This window comes from Macrotis lagotis, chromosome 4 (assembly GCF_037893015.1).
Source record: "Macrotis lagotis isolate mMagLag1 chromosome 4, bilby.v1.9.chrom.fasta, whole genome shotgun sequence".
Lineage (NCBI taxonomy): Eukaryota > Metazoa > Chordata > Mammalia > Peramelemorphia > Peramelidae > Macrotis > Macrotis lagotis.
The window spans coordinates 52,499,635-52,522,638 of NC_133661.1; the positions used below are offsets into that span (position 1 = coordinate 52,499,635).

Sequence of the window (23,004 nt, forward strand, 5' to 3'; positions counted from 1 at the left end):
TTTAATAATTTTATTAAATTAACATTTTAGTCATTTATATTACATTTTATTAATAATAATAATAAACAAAATTAATAAATCATTTAAAACTGAACCTGCACTCTGATTAGGGAAGTTATCTCCTTGCAGTAAGGGTACTAGCTTACATTTCCTACGGTGTTTATAAAATTAATCATTTTAAATTGATTCTGCCCTTTGATTAGGGAAAATATCTCCATGAAGGAAGGGTACTAGCTTACATCTCCTAGGGCATTCATAAAATTAAGAAATCATTTTAAACTGAACTTCACTTTGATTAGGAAACATATGTCCCTGCAAGAAGGGTACTAGCTTACATCTCCTAGGGCGTTTATAAAATTAATCATTTTAAATTGAATCTGCACTTTGATTAGGGAAAACATCTCTATGAAGAAAGTGTGGTATTTATTTTTAAAAACTAATCATTTAAAATTGAATTTGTGCTTGGATTAAGGAAATCATCTCTTCGCAGGAATGCAGGGGTGCCCCAAACTGAGATAGGAGGCTGTGAAGGCGGCCAAGGTACCAGGTGTGACCGCCCCTGCGCCCCTGCCCTTTCCCACTGGGGTTTGCTCTCGGATTATTAAACAAAGGTCTCCCGGGTTCCAAAACGCTGCTAGCAGAGGGTGGTTTCGATCCACCGACCTCTGGGTTATGGGCCCAGCACGCTTCCGCTGCGCCACTCTGCTGGGCGCCACAGCAATTCTGGACTGGGCCTCTATCACCGGCCCCTGGGCGGGCCCAGGTGCCCCCGGGAAGGTGCCCGAGGCGCTCCTTGCCACCTCACGCTCGGGGTGGGGGAGGCGGGAGCACGCGGCCCCCGGGGTCCGCGCCCGAGGCTACTGTGTCAATGGGACGATGCAACATTGTATCCGACCCGGAGTGGGGAGGGGGGCAAGAGCAGGCTCCTCCTCCGACCAATCAATCAAAGAATCATCAAAGTTGCATTAAGGAAGGGCTTCCTAGATGCGGGAGGGCGGCAGACAGCACCCTCCCCCGGGGCCAAGGCAGCCTTTATTCAAGGGGTTCAGATAAGATGGAGTCCAGATTCCACGGGTACCCCCCAATGCCCCAAAGCTGAAAAGGTGATCGATCTGTCGGCTGCCTGGCCACATTCTGCAGGACCTGGGGTCCCGCCTCGGCGCCCTCCAGAAGCCCGGGGGGTGTTGCCAAGGAGACCGGCCGGGCTCGGCCGCTTCGGTTTCGGGGAGGCGGCCCCTCGGTCAGAGCCAATCTCGCAGCATCTGGAGGAGAGGGAGGAGGGGCGGGGGAGGGGCGGGGGAGGGGCGGGCGGGCTTTGTACTCTATTTTCAAAGTCTCAAACAGCCCTTGTTCTCGTAGCGACCACGTGGCCTAATGGATAAGGCGTCTGACTTCGGATCAGAAGATTGAGGGTTCGAATCCCTTCGTGGTTGCATCTTTTGATTCTGAATTTAAATTTCATCATCGATCCCCAGAGCCGAGCCAAGGTTGGGGGGAGGCCACTGAAGATTAGAGAACCCCCTTTTTAAGCAATCTCTGCTCCGTTTCCTCACCCACTAGGCAGGAACCCAAATGAGGTTGCCAAAAGGAGGGCTGGTTTCTCCAAATGCTCCCTTTCAAAGGAAGACTCTTTAAGCCCCTCAGCCCCCAACTCCTGAGACAGGAAATTTTTATTTCATCAATGTCTGCTCTCTGCTCTGCTAGTTCCTGGAAGCCCATTACCTATATATATATATATATATATATATATATACACACACACACACACACACACACACACACACACATATATATATATACATACATATATATCTCCCACTCCAGAGGGGGTGGATGAATAACAGAGCCAGAAACCTGGAAGATCTGAGTTCGAATCAGATCTATGTCTCTGTGACTGGGCAAATCCCTAACTTTGCTGTTCTCTAGGAAACTCCCAGGACTGCATCTGGAAGGGGCCAACAGGCATTGGAATTGCCACGATCGATGGATCTAGAGGTCCGGTCCCTCTACCATTCCTATTCCAATGGTGTCAGAAAGTTTCTTAAATAAGTAGAAAGCATCATAAAGCAAAGGACTCTAGCATTATCTAACATCAGATCTATGTTAGTGGAGAGGGACCAGGTGCATAATTTCAGTGGTGGAGGGAATTGCCAGGTGAGATACCTATCAATTCAGGCTGACACATTATCTGGAATTTGAACTCAGAACTTCCCATCTCAGGGGCCAGGATACCTCAGATGAGCAAGCATTAAGTAATTGCCTCTTGTCCCAAAAGGTAGAAAGGCTGGAAGAAACACAATCTCTGGTCTTTTGTCTAGGAGAGAGCAGAGCTATACCAGAGACAACATTTCGGATAAGTGAGTATACTGCAGCTGCTGGGGGTCCCCCCTGTACTGACCTGGTCCTCAGGAGACCCTGCTGTCTGCCAAACAGAGGAAAGTTACTTCACTAAGTTTGGGGATTCTCCCCAGAACTGAACTGCCTGGATATGAGAGTGATGCAATCCTCACTTCTGTATCTAGAGGGTCCCAGACTAGGCTCTATCAGCCCCATCCCACCATTCTCCAGGACATCAGTCAATCAACAAGCATTTGTTAAATTCTTATTATGTACCAGGTTTAGGGATGCAAGGAAAGGCAAAAATAGTCCCTGACTTCAAGGAGCTTGAATTACAATGGAAAGAAAACATAATAAATTTAATAATAATAATAAAAACAATAATAGTAATAGCTTGCATTTGAATATTTTTTGAAATGTCACTTGATCTTTGACAACCTGGGAAGTGGGTATCATTATAATCCCCATTCTACAATTAAAAAAAAACCGAGGCAGATTGAAATTAAGTAATTCCCCCCCCAGCTGACAGAGCTAGTAAGTGACTGAGATCAGATTTGAACTAAGGTCATCCTGACTTAGGAACTCAAAATTTAAAAAAAAATCAAATGTTAAAAATTAGATTTATATACAATTGGAGAAAATAAAACATCATTTCAAAAACTGAATTTTTTTTTAAAGCAATAGGGTTGTGACTTGCCCAAAGTCACACAGTTCTCCATCACACCCTTAAATATATATATATATATATATATATATATATATATATATATATATGCAGGATGTATAAAAGCAAAATGGATGGCATCATGTCGTCTACCCTCCTGCTCCATTGGTACCATTCTTTTCTCTTAACCCATCTCCTCTTCAACCTCATACTCAAGAAATGATAATCTAAAATTAATACAAGCATTGCTACAACATGATCTACTTTTCTTACAATCCTTTCCAACACCTTGATCAAAGCTGCCTTTCCTGGACACCACCATCTAAAGGGTGTTGTATGAGACACTGTGTAGAATGGTAAGCTCCTTCAGGGCAAGATTTCATTTTTGTTTTTATGTTCCTAGAACTTAGGTCAGAATCTGACCATAGTATGGGATTTAACAAATGCTTATGCTGGAGTGATTGAATGGACTGAATGGAACACTCCAAGGTCAATTGAATTCACACCCAGATTTCCTAGTTGTGTGATGATGGCAAAACTAGCGTAGCATAAAGGACACAAAGTTTGGTGTCAAAGAACCTGGACTTGATTCCAATAATTTATATAGAAGGATGGAATCATGACCTGGGGAATCCTTGTGAAGGACAACTCCCCAAGAGGGTGTAGACATATTCACAGAATCCATCCATCCGTCCTATCTATCCATCTATTCATCTTTCTATCCATCCACCCATTTCTCTTTATCCATCCATTTATTCATCTAGTTGTCTGGCTGTCTGTCTATCCATCTATCTGTCTATCTCTCTAATCTATCTTTCTTCCTTTCAACCTCGAAACAGAGGGAGGAAATCAACTTTCTACTTCCAGAAACCAATGAAACAATGTCACTAGAAAGTTCAATGAACATTTGAGGGGTGTTTTTTTCTTTAAAAGTCTCTTAGGCATTTACTCCTAGAGTCTCACAATATCCTTTCCTCCTGCTATTTCAGGAGACTTAGTTATTCCAAATATTAAAGAAAGTCATTAATGCCAGAGTCTCCTGATTAGGGAAGAAATCTTTTCTTTCCCTAGCTGCTTTTAAGATTATATAGGCAGGTGGAGCAGAACAAGGGAAGCTTTGTACAGTTACAGCAGTGTTGTACAATGATTCACTGTGAATCATTTATCTATTCTTAGCAATTATTGATCCTGGACAATTTCAAACGACATATGATGGAAAATGCCATCCATCTCCAGAGAAAGAACTGATTGGAATCTGAATGAATATAGAAACATACTATTTTAAATTTTTTCTAATCTGTGCTTTTTTCACAATATGACTAATATGAAACTGTTTTGAGTGACTGCATATGTATACCATCTGGGGGAGGGGAGAGGGAAAGGCGGAGAGAATTTGGAACTCAAAATTTAAAAAATCAAATATTAAAAATTAGACTTGCATAAAATTGGAGAAAATAAAATATTTCAAAAATGATTTTTTTTTAAAGCAATGGGGTTATGACTTGCTCAAAGTCACACAGCTAGGTAATTAGGTATTTGAGTCTGGATTTGAACTTAGATCCTCCTGATTTCACAGCCTGTGATCTATCCACTGCTGTTCCCCTAAATTTTTTTTTCAAAGATTACAAATACTTGGGGAGAACAGATGCTCAAATGCACCTCCCTCCTTCCTACAGTGAGATGGAGCTCTACTATTTCAGAATGTTGCATACATTGTGTAGATTTGGGAGAGAGAGAGTATCCAGACGTGGTTATGATATTTTTTCAAATGGCAGCACTAAAACTTTTTTGTGGTAAATGATGTGTTGTTGTTTTAAACCTAATTTCTGCTAAATTGCTTCCTTATTTCCCAAGTGGTTTTTGTTGAATAGTGAAGCCTTAAGCCAGTAGTTAATGGTTTAACAAACATCATATTATTGTTGGACTCTGATCTCCTCCTTTATATATTCAGTGCCTAGAACGTATTTGTAGATCCTTAAAAAATACTAGTTGATTCAAATACATGATTTTTAAATATTATATTCTAAGATGTTTCATTCATCAGTTTGTTTGTTTTTTTTAACCAGCACCAAATACTTATGCTGATTACTGTTTTATATTCTAGTTTAAGGTCTGGTACCCTAGAAGTTGTTCTTAAAAATCAGGGACATTCTCTTTGCTAATTTTTATTTTACTAATTTCTTAATTGCAACTATTTCACAGAATAAATTCATCCATAGCCCTTTGAGTTCAATACTCTCAATTTCATCCATTTTTCCATATATGCTGGAGAATGACTACAAGACCTAACATCAGAAGACAGTTTATGAGATGGAAATGAGGTAGTCAGGATGAACAGATGACCTCTAATAGCCCTTTTTAGATCTAAGTTTATGTCCAGTAAAAGAGCATTATTTCTGACAGTTTATTAGCTTCAACTCTTTGTTCCTCATTGTTCTGATCTGTAAAATGGAAATGCTAATACCAATACTGCTTTATTTCAGAGGAGAGCCCTTTGTAAATCAAGTCCTGAAGAACAATAAATTGTACATTATTCCAATACCCGGGATTGTCAAAACATTCCCCTATGTGAAACTGAAAAAAGTACAAACATTTCTCCATCATATATCTTCCCGGAGCTCTCTTCCTTTCTCACTGACATCCAGTCTCCTTTTTTAGGCCCTGGGATTGTGTGTTTGCTTGGATGATTGTGTCAGTATGAGGATGGTAGACAAAGAAAGGATGAGAAGATGCCAAACAGAAGACAGAGATAGAGATAGTTGAAATTTCTAATGAATGAACCTCATTGTTTCTTGGGCTATTTTGACACTTTATTTTTTTTGCTAGAAATATTTCTCAGCCATTCATTCCCAGCCACATTAAGTCAAGGAACAAACCAGATAAGTAAATATGGGATATACAGCGTGTACCAAGTTAGTAAAGTTTTAAATGTTATTAAGACTTTTGGGAACACTCTGTATCCAAAATAAATACACAGTTATACTGGAGGGACTGCTAATAACAAATCCATTGAAATATAAAAGTAATATTGGTATTGACTCCCCTCTTAAGGCTATGGTAAGCTCAAATGAGATCACCTATGTAAAGTCCCAGTTAAACTTCAAAGTATTATTTAAAAATAGGAGGAGGAAAAGGGAAGGGGTAGAATACTCCTCATTCTTACCTTCCTCTCACTCTGCTCTTCGAGGTTTGGGAGCAGAACCAAGAACCTTATAAGTAAGAAAGATAGTGGAGAATATTGTTTATGGAGAAATCTCCTAATGTGGTTCAGGCCTGAGCTTTGGCCTTGGGTCATTGAGGATCCTCCAACAAGCCATAGAAAAGAAGTCATCAATCTATAGTTTCCTTAACTATAAAAAGGGGATAATAATAGGGTCTCTCTCTAATGATTGTCTCATGTGATATCCCATATATTACGTGAGATAACATTTGTTAAAAAAGTATACTTGGTATCTGACACACACTAGGTCTTCTTCATAAAGGCTTATTCCCCTTGCCCTCTACAGAGCTGCTGTGACCTCCTTTAGTCACAGGTTACATACAACCTCTGCCCACCCACATCCTTCACCACCACCCCCATCTCAACCCACAAAAAAACAAACCACTCTGGGAGAAAAAAACTTCATCACATGTGCCTCCCAACTGCCAGTGCCCTCCTACCCTATTCACTTCCTCTATATTTATTTTGAATTTATTCTCTCTATATATGTATTTGGATGTGTATACATCTGTATTTGCCTATATAAATATACGCATATTCCATTGGAGATAAAATGGTGAACCACTCCAGTATCTTTGCCAAGAAAATTCCCTAATGGACTTACAAAGAGTTGGACACGACTATGTCTGGTATATAGCAAGTGCTTAATAAATCTTTATTTGTTGATTGACCGACTATTCCCTACCTTCTCAAATTTTTAAACTTTCCACTCAGCTTCCTCTTGGAATGCTTGTATCCTTCCCTAGTTTTGGCTTATCCTTTCTAAGCCTGGATGATGTTTCCTAAATCCTTCAAAGAATCTTAACCAGGCTACACTCCTGAAATAAAAAATTCACTCTTGTTCATTCCAGAAAAGTGACAATCTAACCTCCAGACAATGACCTCCAGTGGTCCACTGGTCCAACCCTCTCCTGAAATATAAATTCCCTCTTCTTCATCCCAGAAAAACTGGCAATCTAACCTCCAAACAATGACTTCCAGTGATCAGGATTCAACCTTGCCCCAAAGCAGTTCCCCACTCCTTCCACTTTGAGTCAGATCTAATTGTTAGGAAAGTCCCTATTAGTTTTCATTGAAATTTTTCCCCCTTTGACTTCCTCCCCACTCCACCCCCAACTCTGCCCTCTCATTCCAAGCAAAATAAATCTAATCCTTTCACAGAACAAAGTTTCAGATATTTGAAGACAGCAAAGCATATTAGGGGTCCCTTGGGTCTTTTTTTTTCCCCCTTCAAGTTCCCTAAAACTTTTCAGAGGATGGGTTTTTCTCTACTAATTGCTCTTTTATCCACTTGTGGCTGTTACATATGGCCTAGATGTTGCTACTGTTCAGTAGTATCCAACTGTGAGCCTATTATAGGGTTTTCTTGGCAAAGATACTGGAATAGTTCACTAGTTCCTTCTCCAACAGATTAAGCAAATAGAGGTCAAGTGACTTGTCCAGGATCACACAGCTTGTATGTATCTGAGGTTAGATTTGAATTCAGGTCTTCTTTGCTTCAGATTCACTGTCACTAGCTGCCTCTCTATGGTGTCAGCCAGGGTCAGATGCAACTATCATCTTTCATGTTCTGATCCTGGCCCACAACCCAAGACACTGTTAGTTCTTCTGGCTGCTAAGTCTCACTGCTGCCTCTATTAAACTCAAACTTCAGGCATTTTTAAACATAGTCATCTAACAATGTCTCCTGCCCATCCTATCGGGTTGGTTTTTTTAAAACTTCATAAAGGTCTTGATATTTCTCCCTATTATCTTTTTTTGGCTGTTTTTTTTGACAAGGCAATGGGGTTAAATGACTTATCCAAGGTCACATAGTCATACATCTAGTAGGTGTCAGAGACAGGATTAGCTGCCCCTCCCTATTACCTTTGATTCAAACCTTGGCCAGGGCAAGGTTAAATTGTGACCAAAGATAAAATTAGACTTTTCCAAAATAATCTTTATCTCAGTCTAGCATTGAGACTTTTGTAAAATGTTTTGTAAGAGTTTCCTAAAAAAGAGCAACTAGTAATGCTGAAAGCCTGAGGCCAGTCAAGGAGTATCAAATGAGATAATTTATTTAAAGAGCTTTGCAAACCTTTAGTTATGTATATAAATCCCTAAGAGGTCAAATAAAAGTGGAAGGAAGGAAAACTTTTATTGAACACCCACTGAGTACCAGACATTTAAAGCATCTTCTAATTTAATCCCTACAACCATCCTCTGAGGAAACTGGGCAGGTAGGGGTTATGACTTGCCAAAGATCAAACATCTAGAAGGTATCAGAGGCAGAATACGAACTCAAGTCTTCCTGATTCTTGTCCCAGTACTCTAGCCACCGTGCCATCTAATTGACTCCAAGGCCTTTTCCAGTCATCCTGCTTCATATCTGGTCACTGGATCCAGATGGCTTCTAAGGAGAAAGTAAAGCTGGTCATTTAGCACAGTCCCCCCTCACTCAAATCCAACTCACTTGCTTATTATGGCATCACCTGATGTTATGGTCTTCTTCAAGAATGAAGGACAAAGCATCATCATCATCATTAGATTGCCTCAAGGGATAAGAGAAGACTATAATTAAAGAAGCTGACAGATATTGGGCACCATAGTCTCTGGTCTTCAGCAGAAGATAGAAGGATCAATGACAATCCTGACCAGGATTTAGTCTTGATAATGTTATTTTTAATTTTCCATATTCATTCCTTCTAATCCCTGTGATTGATAACTGGGGTCTTCTTTACCAAATGATCCCTAAAGTAGGGCAGCAGCCAAATCTCCAAACTAGGGCGGCACCCAGCATTAATACTAGGGCAGTGCCCATGCCTCCAAGAATAGAGCTGTGTGTTCCCTTCCTCCCTATGCTGGGGTCAGGAGTCAACCCCTTCATTACTGAGATAGTGAACTATTTCCACACCCTTACTAGGATACTTCACAACCCAGAGAAGCTCAATCATGGAAAAATCTATGGACCAGGGATTCTAGAAGGAGATTCAGAGACTTATTTGAGTCATTTGATTGATTTTCCACCTCTGATTCCATAGAAGGGGAACCATCAATTAGCAAAGTCTCATAGGGCATGTATATTTCTAGAATGGAAGGTTCTAGACATAGAATATTCCAGAAAAAGGAAGGGGTACTGTCTAGGAAAGGGCTAAACAATTACAAGAAAGACTAGCATCTCTTCACCCCTCTTTCTCCCCCAAAACAACTATCATCGTGGCGTCTAGGTGGGGCAGTGGATAAAGCACCCACCCTGGAGTCAGGAGTACCTGGGTTCAAATCTGGTCTCAGACACTTAATAATTACCCAGCTGTGTGGCCTTGGGCAAGCCACTTAACCCTATTGCCTTGCAAAAACCAAAAAAAAAAAAAACCCCAACTATGATCAAGTGTTAGACTATCACCAACATGTGAATAAACAAGAAAAAAACAAATACAAAAGCTTAAAAAGCTACTATGCTTAGCAGAACCAATTTTTTAAATCAAAATGCAAATCAAACCTAACCAAAAGTTGGTGTGGCCAGTGACAGTTATGGGGCACCTGGTCGAGTATTCTTATTCTTGCTTCTAACATATATTGCTAGAAATGGGGGAAGAGGAGAGAAAGTGTGTATTAGGCAGGCAAGGTATTTATACAAAGAGAGATTTTAAGAGAAATGAAGATGGCCCCAGGAGACCAAGTGTCTATTTCCTGAAGGAAAAAAACCCCAGAAAACAGAGAAAATTAGGGCAAAAAGAGAAGTGGGGGGGGGGAGGCGCAGCTAGGTGGCACAGTGGATAAAGCACCAGCCTTGGAGTCAGGAGTACCTGGGTTCAAATCTGGTCTCAGACACTTAATAATTACCTAGCTGTGTGGCCTTGGGCAAGCCACGTAACCCCATTTGCCTTATAAAAAAAAACCCTAAAAAAAAGAGAGAGAAGTGGGGGAAATAGGAGAAAAGAAGGTAATGAGAGAAGGGTAGGAATAATTGAATGTGCTGATACTTTCCTTCAAATCCAGTTACCTCTCTCAAAATGTTTTTTTTTTATTTACCTCTGGAGATAGCCAATCTTCCAGTCCCACTTTTAAGAAGTCTGGTGTTTTTGTTGATTATTTTTTGAGGAGGGATGGGTCATTAGGGTCACAAAGCTAGTAAGTGTCTGAGATGAGATTTGAACTCAGGTTCTCCTGATTCCAGGACTGGTACTCTATTCACTGGGCCATCCCCCTTAGCTGCACTACTGCTCTACCTTGTTGATTTGAAGAGAAGAATAATCCTCAACCTCCAGAGTCAATGGAATGGAAGCTCCCCCAGCACCCAACCTGGGGACTGATGCAAAATAGATACTTTCAAAATTCCTTTTGAATAAATCCCTTAAATATATCTATTATGATATATGCTTTCTTAATATTATATTGTTAAATATTACTGTTAAATAAATCAAAACAATGCTAAATATACTGTTTCTAGGTCATCCCAAACTGAATAAACCGAACTATATTTTAATTAGTTTACCCTTCAGTCTTCCATCAAGGAGATTTAGAGTGCATTCAAGATATCCTTCACAGAGGAATTCTGGCCTTCCTTTCCAACTTTATCTGCAGTTCTTTTTTATAAATCCCTTGATGCAACTGACCTGAAACCTTTAGTATTTTTTAAGCACAAATACAAAATTTCTTATCTCTACAACTTTTTTTTCTTATGGAAAGGAAAGAAAAAAAAAGGAAATCCGCTCCTTAAGAATATCATCGGGGCGGCTAGGTGGCACAGTGAATAAAACACCGGCCCTGGAGTCAGGAGTACCTGGGTTCAAATCCGGTCTCAGACACTTAATAATTACCTAGCTGTGTGGCCTTGGGCAAGTCACTTAACCCTGTTTGCCTTGCAAAAAAAACTAAAAAAAAAAGAATATCATCATCTTTGCAATGATATGGAAGTAGAGAAGGTGAGGGGTATTGCAGGAACCTTTGTGCTCATCAGAGGTGGCCAGGAGAGGAAACAGCATATATACTCAATGGGGTATAGGCATCTGGAGTAAGAAAGAGAGAACAGGAACAGGGGAAGGGGGGGGGGGATGTGAGTGATGGAGAAGAGGGTGGACCATGGGGGGAGAGTGGTCAGATATAACACATTTTCTTTTTTACTTCTTGCAAGGAGCTAGGATTGGGTGGCCACCCACAGGCCAGGTGGTTGTTGGGCTTTAGGCGTGTTATGTGGGCTCTGGCCCTCTTGGCCCCAGGGCCAGTGGTCAGATGATTGTGCCACTCAGCTACTCTATAGCACATTTTAGAAAAGGGGCAGAGTGAAAGGAGAGAGAAAATATAGTATATGGTAGTGGAGAGGTATGGATGGAGGGAGTTGTGATCAGCAAAGGTGGAAAAATATGGAAGTAGCTTTTGTGATGGACTTATCCTAAAGAATGTGATCCAACAGAGACAGAGCTGGCGGTGTGGGAACACAGATTGAAGCACATTTTTTTCCTCTTTCCTTTACTTTCTCATGAGGGTATTATGTTTACTCTTAAGAATATTTTAGTAATGTATAAAAAATCATTTGTACAAAAATAAAACCAAATTAATTAATTAAAGAATAAAAACAACAACAAAAAAAGAATATCAGCATCCACTGATGCCACTGTTGCATGGATTTTCTGTCCATCTTTCACTGTATTTTATCTATGGGTAGTGATGCCAAGGTATGCCTCTCTCACAGAGCTGGGGGGAAGGGGGCAATCTTTGCTGGGATAGTCAGACAAATCTAGGGTAAATATGGGGTATAGGCTCATAGGAGTCAAAGCTGGAAGGAACCTTAAGGTTTATCTAAGTTCCATCCACCTTCATGTTATAGGTGAGGAAACTGAGGTTCTGAAAGGGGAAGAGTAATTAAACAGTAGAGTCAGGATTCAAATACAGATCCTCTGCCTCCTAGTCCGGAGCGCTGTTCTTTAGATCTGTCAACATTGCTAGTTTGGATAACCCTGTTCTGTCTTATGGTCCTGCTGCCATGTCATGTCATGATCTTACCAGTTCTACTTAAAAGTACATTTTTAGGATAAATAAGAACCACAGCCAGATCTCTCAAAGGAAAAAGTCCCTGATCAAATACAAAAAGTATCACAAGAGAATACAGCATTCATGGCCGACATCAGTCAGCCCCCCTTTTTGACATGGCAGATCAGGGCTCAGATTCTGAGCAGTATAGTCTAATTGCAGATCCACACAGGTAATCCAGAACAAACAAACACACCTTACCAGGGCCTCTGACTACCTCACCCAGAAAACCAGTGGCTACCCACAGCCCCAAGCCCAAAGACAAAGGGAAGGTCCCTTCTATGCCATAGACCACAGCAACCACATCCCTGTCTTTCACTTACTTTCTCCTCAATTGCCTCTGAGGCATCTCAGGTTATCCTGATCCATATCTAGCCACTGAACTCGGATGGCCTGAGGAGAGAGTGAGACTGGTCACTTTACAAAGCACCGCCTCACGTGAATCCAATTCACTTGTATGTCGTGCTGTAGCCTCCCTGATGTCATAGTCCTCTTAGAGAATGAAGGGCAAACAAGAGCAATAATACCAAAAACTACAACTTCAATTCTTCAGTTTTTGGTCTGCTGAAAACTGACAGTCTCCGTTGATCCTTTGTTTAAATGCCCTTTTGATGAATTCCCAACATGGACTACAGGGTCCTCTGGCATTCTGGATTCTTGGCTCCCCACCCCCACCCCATTGCTCCTTGCTAAAACAGACCTCAACAGTAATAATGCAAATAATAGTTTGCACCTGCTATTCCACAGGGCAAAGAGAGATTCTTGGCCAAAGTCACAGTTATAAAGTATCTGAACTCACGTCTTCCTGACTCTAGGTACAGTGATCTATCCACTGAGCTACCTAGTCATCTCAGGAAATATTTGCTAAGTACTGACTAGGAAGTAACTAGGTGACTCAGTGGATAGAGCACAAACCTGGAGTTAAAATAGATCTGAGTTCAAATCTGACCTCAGACACTTGCTGACTATGATGAGAAGTCACTTAGCCTTTGTCTTAATCCACTGGAGAAGGAAATGGTAAACCAAGAAAACACCATGGACCATATGCCCCACAGGGTCACTAAGTCAAACAGGACTGACCAATAACAAGCACCTACTATGTGCCAGATCAAACCAAAATAGTCACAATCCTCAAGGAGTTGATATTTCCAAGAATCTATAAGGGATATATATATATTATGCAAGGGAAGGGAAACCATTAAAACAAATTCAACTGTCACCTCCTCCATGAAGCCCATCCTTACCCCATCCTCCCTGTCAAGTAAGAATCCAGCAATCAAATCAAAATAGTCACAGTCCTCAAAGAGTCAATATTCCCAAGTATAAGTATGTGTATATATATATATATATATATGTGTGTGTGTGTGTGTGTGTATATATATATATGTATATATATGTATACACACACACACACACACACACACACACATATAAAGGAAAGGATACCATAAGACCAAACTCAAAAGTTACCCCCTCCATGAAGCCCACCCCACCCCACTCTCCCTGCCAAGCAAAGAATCATCTTTCCCTCTGAGCTAACACAACCCTTATGTACCAGCTGTAACATCCCACCTTGTAGAATGGGTTTTTTCTCCCAGCTGGTCTGTACTGGCAACAGTCAATGGATACAAGCAAACAGTAAAACTCACATACTGGTCAGTACTTTATAGCTTTTGACCTTGGCAAAAAACCAAGTACAAAAGGAAAAATCTCTATCTCAACAAGTAGACCCAGTCTCCTTTCCTTGACCTTGTTATAAAATTTATCTATTTCATTTTATACTCTCCATTCATTTCTGCAAAATGGCAGAAGTCAATATGATGTATTTTCTTTTCTTTTTTATAATCTATCATCTTTTATTTTGACTTAAGTGTAAGAAAATAAAAAGGAAGATCCTTCAGTGCTTTGTTCTCATAAATATATGTAAATGCATTTTCCCTTCATAAGTATTGTCATTTGTGAAGGTTGACCCAATTTGCTTTCTCAGTTCATTTTTATAAATATATTTTATTTTTATATCATCTCCACTTTCTAATCAATCCCTCCTGCCCTCTTTTCCCAGAGTAATCCTATATAAAGAAAAGGGAAAAGAAAAAGAAGTTATTCAATATCAGACAACTCTCCTCATGTTCTATACCCATAACCCCTCATCTCTGCAAAGGAGGAAGGTGTCTTCTTATCTATTTCAAATTTAAATTTACAATGGTTGGGGATGTCAAGATTATCAAGCTCATTCTGAATTTCTTGGGAAATGTAAAAATAAAAATAAATAATAAAAGTAAATAATAATAAAAATGTAAAAATAAATGTTTATTATTATTATTTACAAAAATAAACCTGTTCAATGACACCCTTGAGAACAGGAAAGACCAAATGAATCAAAAAAATGTATATTGACCAATCAGTCAATAAATCAGTCAATCAACAATATTAACCTCCTACTGTGTGCAAAACACTTTGCTAAACTATGGAGATACAAAAAAAAAAAAAAGAGAGTCCCTACCTTCAAGGAGCTTACAATCTAATGATTTCAACTTGCACCTGAAAGGCCACCCTGTAGAACTGATCTAAATGCTACACTATAGAGTTTATCTTTCCTATAGTTTGCAAATGTATGGCACAGACTGAGAACAAATTGGGGCCAAAATTGAACAGGAAGTGAGTAGTGTACTGGTTTGCTTCTGAGAAATTATAAAGTTCTTCTACTAACCCAAATTTTCCATAAGAGCAAAAGCCCAATTTTACTAGCATTTCCAGGAGGCCCTGCTTTGGTGGCCTTGGGCAAGTCACTTAACTCTGAATGCCTCAGGACCATCTCCAGTTGTCCTGATCTCTATCTGGCCACTAGATCCAGATGACTCCAGAGGAGAAAGTGAAGTTAATAAATTAGCACTGTACCCCTTCCCTCAAATCCAATTCACATGCATGCCCTGTGTCATGATCCTATTCAAGAAGAAAGGACAAGCATCACTATCTAGGAGCAAGACTTGGAACACCCCTGCCTCATAATGACAATCACAGAGGTCAGAGCAGTTACATGACCGGTGTGAGGAGGCAGCAACAACTCTGAAGAAGCACAGAAGAATGTCACGAAGGAACCTGAATGACCAAAAGGGAAGATGGACTTGTCATATCGTCAGAGTGAGGGATGGTCTCCTAGTACCCTCTTGATGTTGGAAGAAAGCAAAAAAGCCTCCAGCACACTGGATGGATCTCCTATGGCAAAATTTTTGAACATAGATGGACAGGAATGGATGTTGCCATTTGCATTGCTGGAAAGAATTCCCAAATCAATGACATCATTGATCCATGAAATATTAAAAGTGTCCTCAGAAATTTGCATGGGCTGCTTTGTCAGTTGACAGAAGGAATCTCAATGACTTGTCAAGGATATTAAGAGGATTGCTACTTGGGTTCACTTTGGGCAGAAAACCAATGAGGGTCATTCTAACTGAGAGGCTTTGGATCTGATTCATTTTCACTTTTAATTCAGTATTGTATGGTTGTCTTTGTGTTGTTACTGATCCCTGGGATTACCTGTCTATAGGAAGCTTACAAGTGTATTTTAGCAAGTATTCTCTTTTGTTTCTCTTCTCTACTAACTCCTTCATCTCTGCCTCTCTAGAGAGGTAACCCTTCTTTATGCTAAGGCAAAGTCCTTAACATGATCCTTGATCCTATCCCCTCCCACCATTTCCAGTAGATTGATCCCTCTATTATCCTCTCTCCCTCCCACAATTCTTGTTTTTCTTCTGAGTCTACCTTCTAAAGTTCCACATTTCGATTTTCCCCATAGCAGTTTCAATAACATGGGATGGCAGAAGAAAGGAATAGAAATTTCTGGGGAGTTTTTCAGAAGCTGGAGATGTCTCTTAAAGAAAACACAGAAAACACAGTTTAAAAACTCAAAAATGCATAAAATGTATGTATAGTATTATATAACATCAACTCAAAATTTACAATTTAGTTGCTGCAAACACCCCATTGAAGAAAAAGAAAAATATTTGACCTCCTTCTCTGGTACGAAGGGAGGGCCAAAAAATGTTATACAGATTTCTGTTGTCTGAAGATGATGATGTGATGTGGAAGGGAGAATTTTACAATGTTGCTTCCCCCATTAAAATATGAAGTCTGGGCAGTTAGGTGTCGTAGTAGATAAAGCACCGGCCCTGGAGTCAGGAGTACCTGGGTTCAAATCCAGTCTCAGACACTTAATTATTACCTAGCTGTGTGGCCTGGGGCAAGCCACTTAACCCTGTTTGCCTTGCAAAAGCCTAAAAAAAAATGAAGTCTGTGACAACTCCAGATTATATTTTTTTCTGTTCTTTGAATCCTCAGGGCTTAGTACAATGATCAACATATAAAGTGAATGCTTAATTATTTTGAAACTTTGTCTTAGTTCCTTAGAACACTGAGAAGTTGAATACTTTCCCAGGGTCACTAAGGGAGTGAATATTGGGAATCAGGATTTGAACCTAAGACTTCCTGACTCTCTTCCTGTTACACATGATGCCCTCTCAACTATCCATTAAAAGTCACAAAATAACACAGCACTTAGGCAAGACACTGGATATTGCAGGCACTGAATGGGCTCTTTAAAATTTTAATTGAATTTCTTGAGTTATTGACTCTACTCTTCCATTTGGATTCTAGAGGAGTGTCCATAAACAGAGTATAGCCAGGTTGAAAGGAGCTAGCCAGGCCAAATTCTAAACTGAACCTTCATCTCTGCCCAGGAGACCTGGAAGCATGTCAAGAAGGGGCGAGACTTATAATAGTTTGAGCCAATGAATTTTGGCTCCAGGAGACTGCCCAAAGCCTTTAGCACTGCTTACAACTTGAGATATTTAACTCTACTTTAAAAAAATAGGGTTAAAGTTTTGAGATTTTTGTGTCTGCCCAGGATTGGCATTGCAATGAGAGCAACAGAGAGAGAGAGAGACAGAGAGAGAGAGACAGACAGTGACAAGAGACAGAGAGACAGAATCTATATGTGTGTGTATTTTTGTAAATATGTGCTAGCACTTCTTATGTTTTCTTACCCTATAAATGATGAAACTGCCAAGGTGTCCTTGTGCTTTCTTTCTCAGGGTAGTCCCAATTTAGCATATATATATATATATATAAATAGAGAGAGAGAGAGAGAGAGAGAGAGAGAGAGAGAGAGAGAGAGAGAGAGAGAGAGAAAGAGAGAAAGAGAGAGCAAGGACTATCTTTTGCTCTTTTGGTATCTCCAACACTTAGCATATTGCTGACACATAGTAAGAACTTAATAAATGTCATTGATTAAGGTAGCAGAATATAGTGGAAAAAACTTGTAATTTAGAGTCAGAGGTCCTGAGTTCCAATTCTGAGCCTCACTACCCACCATTAACTTCCCACCTATGGGACTAAAGAAAAGTCACTATATTTCTTTTAGTCTTCATTTTCTCCCCTGCCAAATGGGGGGGCTAGTCTTTAAACCTATGATCCTCCCTGTTTTCTCATCTGTGAGATGGTGGTATCAGTATCTCAACTTCAGTAGATCTGAGCAGTTCCAGGGTGGTGCTAGAGGGTGGCAAGGTATAGAGGCAGGTAAGTTAAGAATAAAAAGACTAGAGAATCAATTAGAGAAGGCATTGAGCAGGGCAGATGATAATTCTTCAATGGAGAGGATAATAATAATAATAATAATAATAACTCTCATCTATCAGTGCTTTAAGGTTTAAAAAATGTCTTCTTCATCCTAGCCTAGGAGAATGGTTAGAATCCTGCATGTGGAAGCAGGATCACTTAGTTTCTGAACTTATCTACCGTGGTAGTCTCATCTTCTTAAGGTCCAAACCAGTCTCAGACACTTACTAACTGTGTGAACCTAGATAAGATATCTAACCCTATTTGCCTCAGTTTTTTCATCTGTAAAATGAGCTGAGGAAGTAAATGGCAAACCATTCCTGTATCTTTGCCACGAAAACCCTAATGGGGTCATAAAGAATAGGACACAACCAAGCAAACAGCAGTATATTTTCTTGGATTTGTAATCCTTAAACTCTTAGTGCCTAGGTTTCTTCATCTATAAAATAGGAAAGAGGGAGAAGAGAGGAGACACTTAACTTAAATAAGACATTTTGAAATTTATAGTCTAGTAGTATCAAGGTTGGAGGAAGTTAGTTGGCTCAGTGGCCAGAGGATGGAGATTCGGAAGATCTGAGTTCATAACCAGATTAAGACACTTACTTGCTAGCTGTGTGACCTGGATAAATCACCTAATCCTTTTTGCCTTAATCTACCAGAAAAGGAAATAGTAAACCACTCTGCCTTTTTGGCCAATAAAACCCCAAATTGGAATCCCAAAGAATGAGATTATGAACAACAAACAATAATCCTATTTGTTACTTCTTGAGGTCAATGAACAAGAAACAGGTCACATAACCTCTATATACTTTAGATAACCTAAGATATATCTGCAAAGATATAGACAGTAACCCAGGTGATTAAGCAGAGTAAGTAATTTCCTATATTCTTTGTTGTGGCTTCCTTGCCAAATGTGGAAATCAGATGAGGTCAAACTTTGTCTCTAAAAGGTTTTTCATTGCATAATATAAACTATAATTTACATATTATACCCTTCTTAAAATGCATTGCATTCTTTTTTTAAGTTTTTTTTTTTTTGCAAGGCAATGGGGTTAAGTGGCTTGCCCAAGGCCACACAGGTAGTTAATTATTATATGTCTGAGTCCAGATTTGAACCCAGATACTCCTGACTCCAGGGCTGGTGCTTTATCCACTGCACCACCTAGCCACCCTTAAAATCCACAGAGAGTTAAAAGGAGATTTGCCCCTCATTCTCTCTCTCATTTTAGTCAAGCACTGGTCACCCCAGCTCCTTGGGGAGCTGGTGGCTCCTTTCAGATTTGGCATTTCATGCTCAGAGGGAAGTCACACCCCAAAAGTGAATTGGCTGATCTTTGGAAGCTGGCATGCCCTTGTCTTTCTCAAGAAAATCAAAGCCTGACTCCCTTTCTGGTCTGAGATCACCTCTCATAGCAGAAGTGCACATACTGAATAATTTAAAGTGCTTTTAAAAAAAAAATCAATATTGAGCTTGGAGGACTTTGAAGAAGTTAGAGCCATAGATTGTTCCTTCTGCGATCGCACCTGAGACCTTATTTCAAGGGATGCTGGGAACTGGAAGATCACAAGCTAGAAAATGTTTTTAAGTGTTCCCAAAGTAGATTAAAGGACTGAGATCATGTGCCTGAGAAAGGCAGGAAGTTCCTAAGCTTCTTTTGCTTCCAGAACAGTTTATAAACAATCTGGATTTTTTTTAAAACTATTGCTAAGATTTAAAAGAAAATAAAAAAGCAATTAGCAGATTATCTAAAATTCAAAAATAAAATGGTAAGGTGAAAAACTTTTTTTATTAATTTTTACTAAAGATATTATTTGAGTTTTACAATTTTCCCCCCAATCTTACTTCCCTCCCCCCACCCCCCCACAGAAAGCAGTCTGTCAGTCTTTACTTTGTTTCCATGTTGTACCTTGATCCAAATTGGGTGTGATGAGAGAGAAATCTATCCTTAGACAAGAGACAAGAATTCTAAGAGGTAACAAGATCAGACAATAAGCTATCTGTTTTTTCCTAAATTAAAGGGAATAGTCCTTGAACTTTTTTCAAACTCCACAGCTCCTTATCTGGATACGGCTGGCACTCTCCTTTGCAGACAGCCCAAAATTGTTCCCGATTGTTGCACTGATGGAATGATCGAGTCCTTCAAGGTTGATCATCACCCCATGTTGCTGTTAGGGTGTACAGTGTTTTTTCTGGTTCTACTCATCTCACTCAGCATCAGTTCATGCAGATCCCTCCAGGCTTCCCTGAAATCCCGTCCCTCCTGGTTTCTAATAGAACAATAGTGTGCCATGACATACATATACCACAGTTTGCTAAGCCATTCCCCAATTGAAGGACATTTACATGATTTCCAATTCTTTGCCACCATAAACAGGGCTGCTATGAATATTTTTTTACAAGTGATGTTTTTACCCTTTTTCATCATCTATTCAGGGTATAGACCCAGTAGTGGTATTGCTGGGTCAAAGGGTATACGCATTTTTGTTGCCCTTTGGGCGTAGTTCCAAATAGCTCTCCAGAAAAGTTGCATGAGTTCACAGCTTCAGCAACAGTGTAATAGTGTCCCAGATTTCCCACATCCCTTCCAACAATGATCATTATCCTTTCTGGTCATATTGGCCAATCTGAGAGGTGTGAGGTGGTACCTCAGCGAAGCTTTAATTTGCATTTCTCTAATAATTAATGATTTAGAGCATTTTTCATATGGCTATGAATTGCTTTGATCTCATCTGTAAATTGCCTTTGCATATCCTTTGACCATTTGTCAATTGGGGAATGGCTTTTTGTTTTAAAAATATGACTCAGTTCTCTATATATTTTAGAAATGAGTCCTTTGTCAGAATAATTAGTTGTTAAAGATTGTTTCCCAATTTACTACATTTCTTTTGATCTTGGTTACAGTGGTTTTATCTGTGCAAAAGCTTTTTAATTTAATGTAATCGAGAAAAACTTCTTATGCTTAATTTTTCCAGAGATGAAGCCATGGAGATATCTTTTCTATTTTTTTTCCTATAGGGGACATATATATGAGTAATGAAAGCTGAGGGACTTCTCAGTAGATTGGAGAGGATAATCTTCAGCTTGGAGTGTCCCACCATGTTTAGCCAAAGTTTTTTTCCCCATTTAGACTATTCTGCCCTAGAAGGCTGGCAGGAGCTTTCCCAGGAATTACCCCATTGTTTCAGCATTAATAAAATAAAAGCAAAGAGAGGAAAGAGATTTGTTTGAATAGGTAGCAGAGAGAAGTCACCTCTCTCAAATCCCAGTCCAGTATTCCTTGTGGATTGGATTCTCTCACCATCTTTCCAGTTGAGAGAATGGGGGGGATGCTCCCTCTCTTTCATGTTAGGTTCATTACAAGAGCACAATTTCTTAATCTTTGGGGTGAAGACAAAAGGCATCTCTTTTCCCCATGATGTTGAGGCTTGTCTTCCATTTTCAAAGGCCATGACATCAGGGAGGTGATGCCATGACATACCAATGAATTGGATTTGAGTGAGGGGGTCACTGTTCTCATTTTCTTCTCCAGAATGACTGGAGATAGCCCTGGATATGAGGCAATTACAGTTTGCCCAGGGTCACACAGTGACCCTGTCTGAGGCCAGATTTGAATTCGGGTTCTCCTGACTTAAGGGCCAGTATCTACCCACTACACTCAGTAGCTTCCCCTAAAACTTTCCTCATAACTCATTCTTGTCAACTTCCTTGAATTTGACCTCAATGAAGAATATAAAAGATTGGCCTCAAAAATAACAGATAGAATTAGGTTAACATATGCATGTTTTGGGGAAGCTAGGTGGTGCAGTGGATAGAGCACCAGTCCTGGATTCAGGAGATCTAAGTTCAAATTTGACTTCTGACATGTAATACTTACTTAGCTGGGTGACCTTAGGCAAGTCACTTAACCCCACTGCCTTGCAAAAGATAAAAAAAATGCCTTTATTTAATTTCTCTAACTTACTAATTATACATACCTGTGTAGGCCTCAGCTAGAAAACCAAAAGACTTACACTGTGGGATCTGATTAAACCAATGCTCTGCTTTAATCACCAAGAAAGCAGCCCTTAATTGAGGATGGAGCTCAATGTCAGACATTACATTAGGTTAGGAAGCAAGCTCCCTTCCAACTGAGGATCTTTGTACCTTATCAGTTATGCTAAAGACCTCCACTAAGCATGAGAATCTCCCCGCTCAAGGACATAGGGGCCATCCCGTGATTGCTTATACAATGGAAGGATTTATTTTACAATGGGGAGATTTATATTTGTTATTAAAAAGAGAAAAACAGATTTCCACACTCCTCATTCATTTTCCTAACATAATCACCTCATTCATTCTTGCCTCTAAACTGTCAAAGCATCTAGTTCTACTTATCTTCCAATATCCTTCACAAGGCACAAAGTCTCCCCTGGGGAATCAATCTGCTACTAATCTAGGCCAGGCAGGTCACTCAGTGAGCCACTGAGCTATGTAGACTACTGCCAGATTCCCATGACTTGGTCCTCCATAGCTGGAACATTCAATGTTTTTTTTTTTCAGAAGAAATACGACAGTGCTCTTTCAGTTCAGATACTGAATAATCTTTAATTTAGGATTGACAGAAGTCTCTCCTCTTTGACTCACTCAAAACCTCTTTGTTGGGGTTTGTCACTTTTAGGTAAGACGTTGGAGATGTGTGAAATGAGCAGAACTAAGAGAACATTGTATACAATAACAGCAATACTGCACAAGGATAGACTGGAAATGACTTAGCTCTTCTCAGAGAAACCACGATCCAAGACAATCTCAATGGACTTGTGATCAAAAATGCTATGAGAAAAAATGATGGTTGTTTTTTCCTTTTGATCTGTATTTTTTTTTTTTACAACATGAAATGTGTTTTGGATGATTGCACATGTAAACCTATTATCAAAATGCTGTCCTCAATGAGGGGAGAGAGGGAGAGGGAGAATTTTGAACTCAAAATTTAGAAAAATTTAGAATTGTTTTTACATATCATTGAAAAAAATAAAACATTCATTGAACATTAAAAAAAGAAAAAAGTCTTATCTCTTCCTTCCCACATTTCCTGTTGCTTTAGGCCCTGCTTGGAACTCTTTCTTGGTTCATGGTAATTAATCCCAATCAGCCAATTTCATTCTATTGGAGGTGTCCAGTGGA

General features: G+C 39.7%; 2 non-coding genes across 2 annotated transcripts; one reads left to right on the forward strand and one right to left on the reverse strand.

The window, feature by feature from the left end:
• Positions 1–635: 635 nt before the first annotated feature.
• On the reverse strand, positions 636–707 carry TRNAM-CAU (transfer RNA methionine (anticodon CAU)). The gene has a single exon. It is a non-coding gene; the product is annotated as a tRNA-Met (tRNA).
• Positions 708–1,360: 653 nt separating this feature from the next.
• Positions 1,361–1,433, forward strand: TRNAR-UCG (transfer RNA arginine (anticodon UCG)). Its single transcript has one exon. It is a non-coding gene; the product is annotated as a tRNA-Arg (tRNA).
• Positions 1,434–23,004: the final 21,571 nt, after the last annotated feature.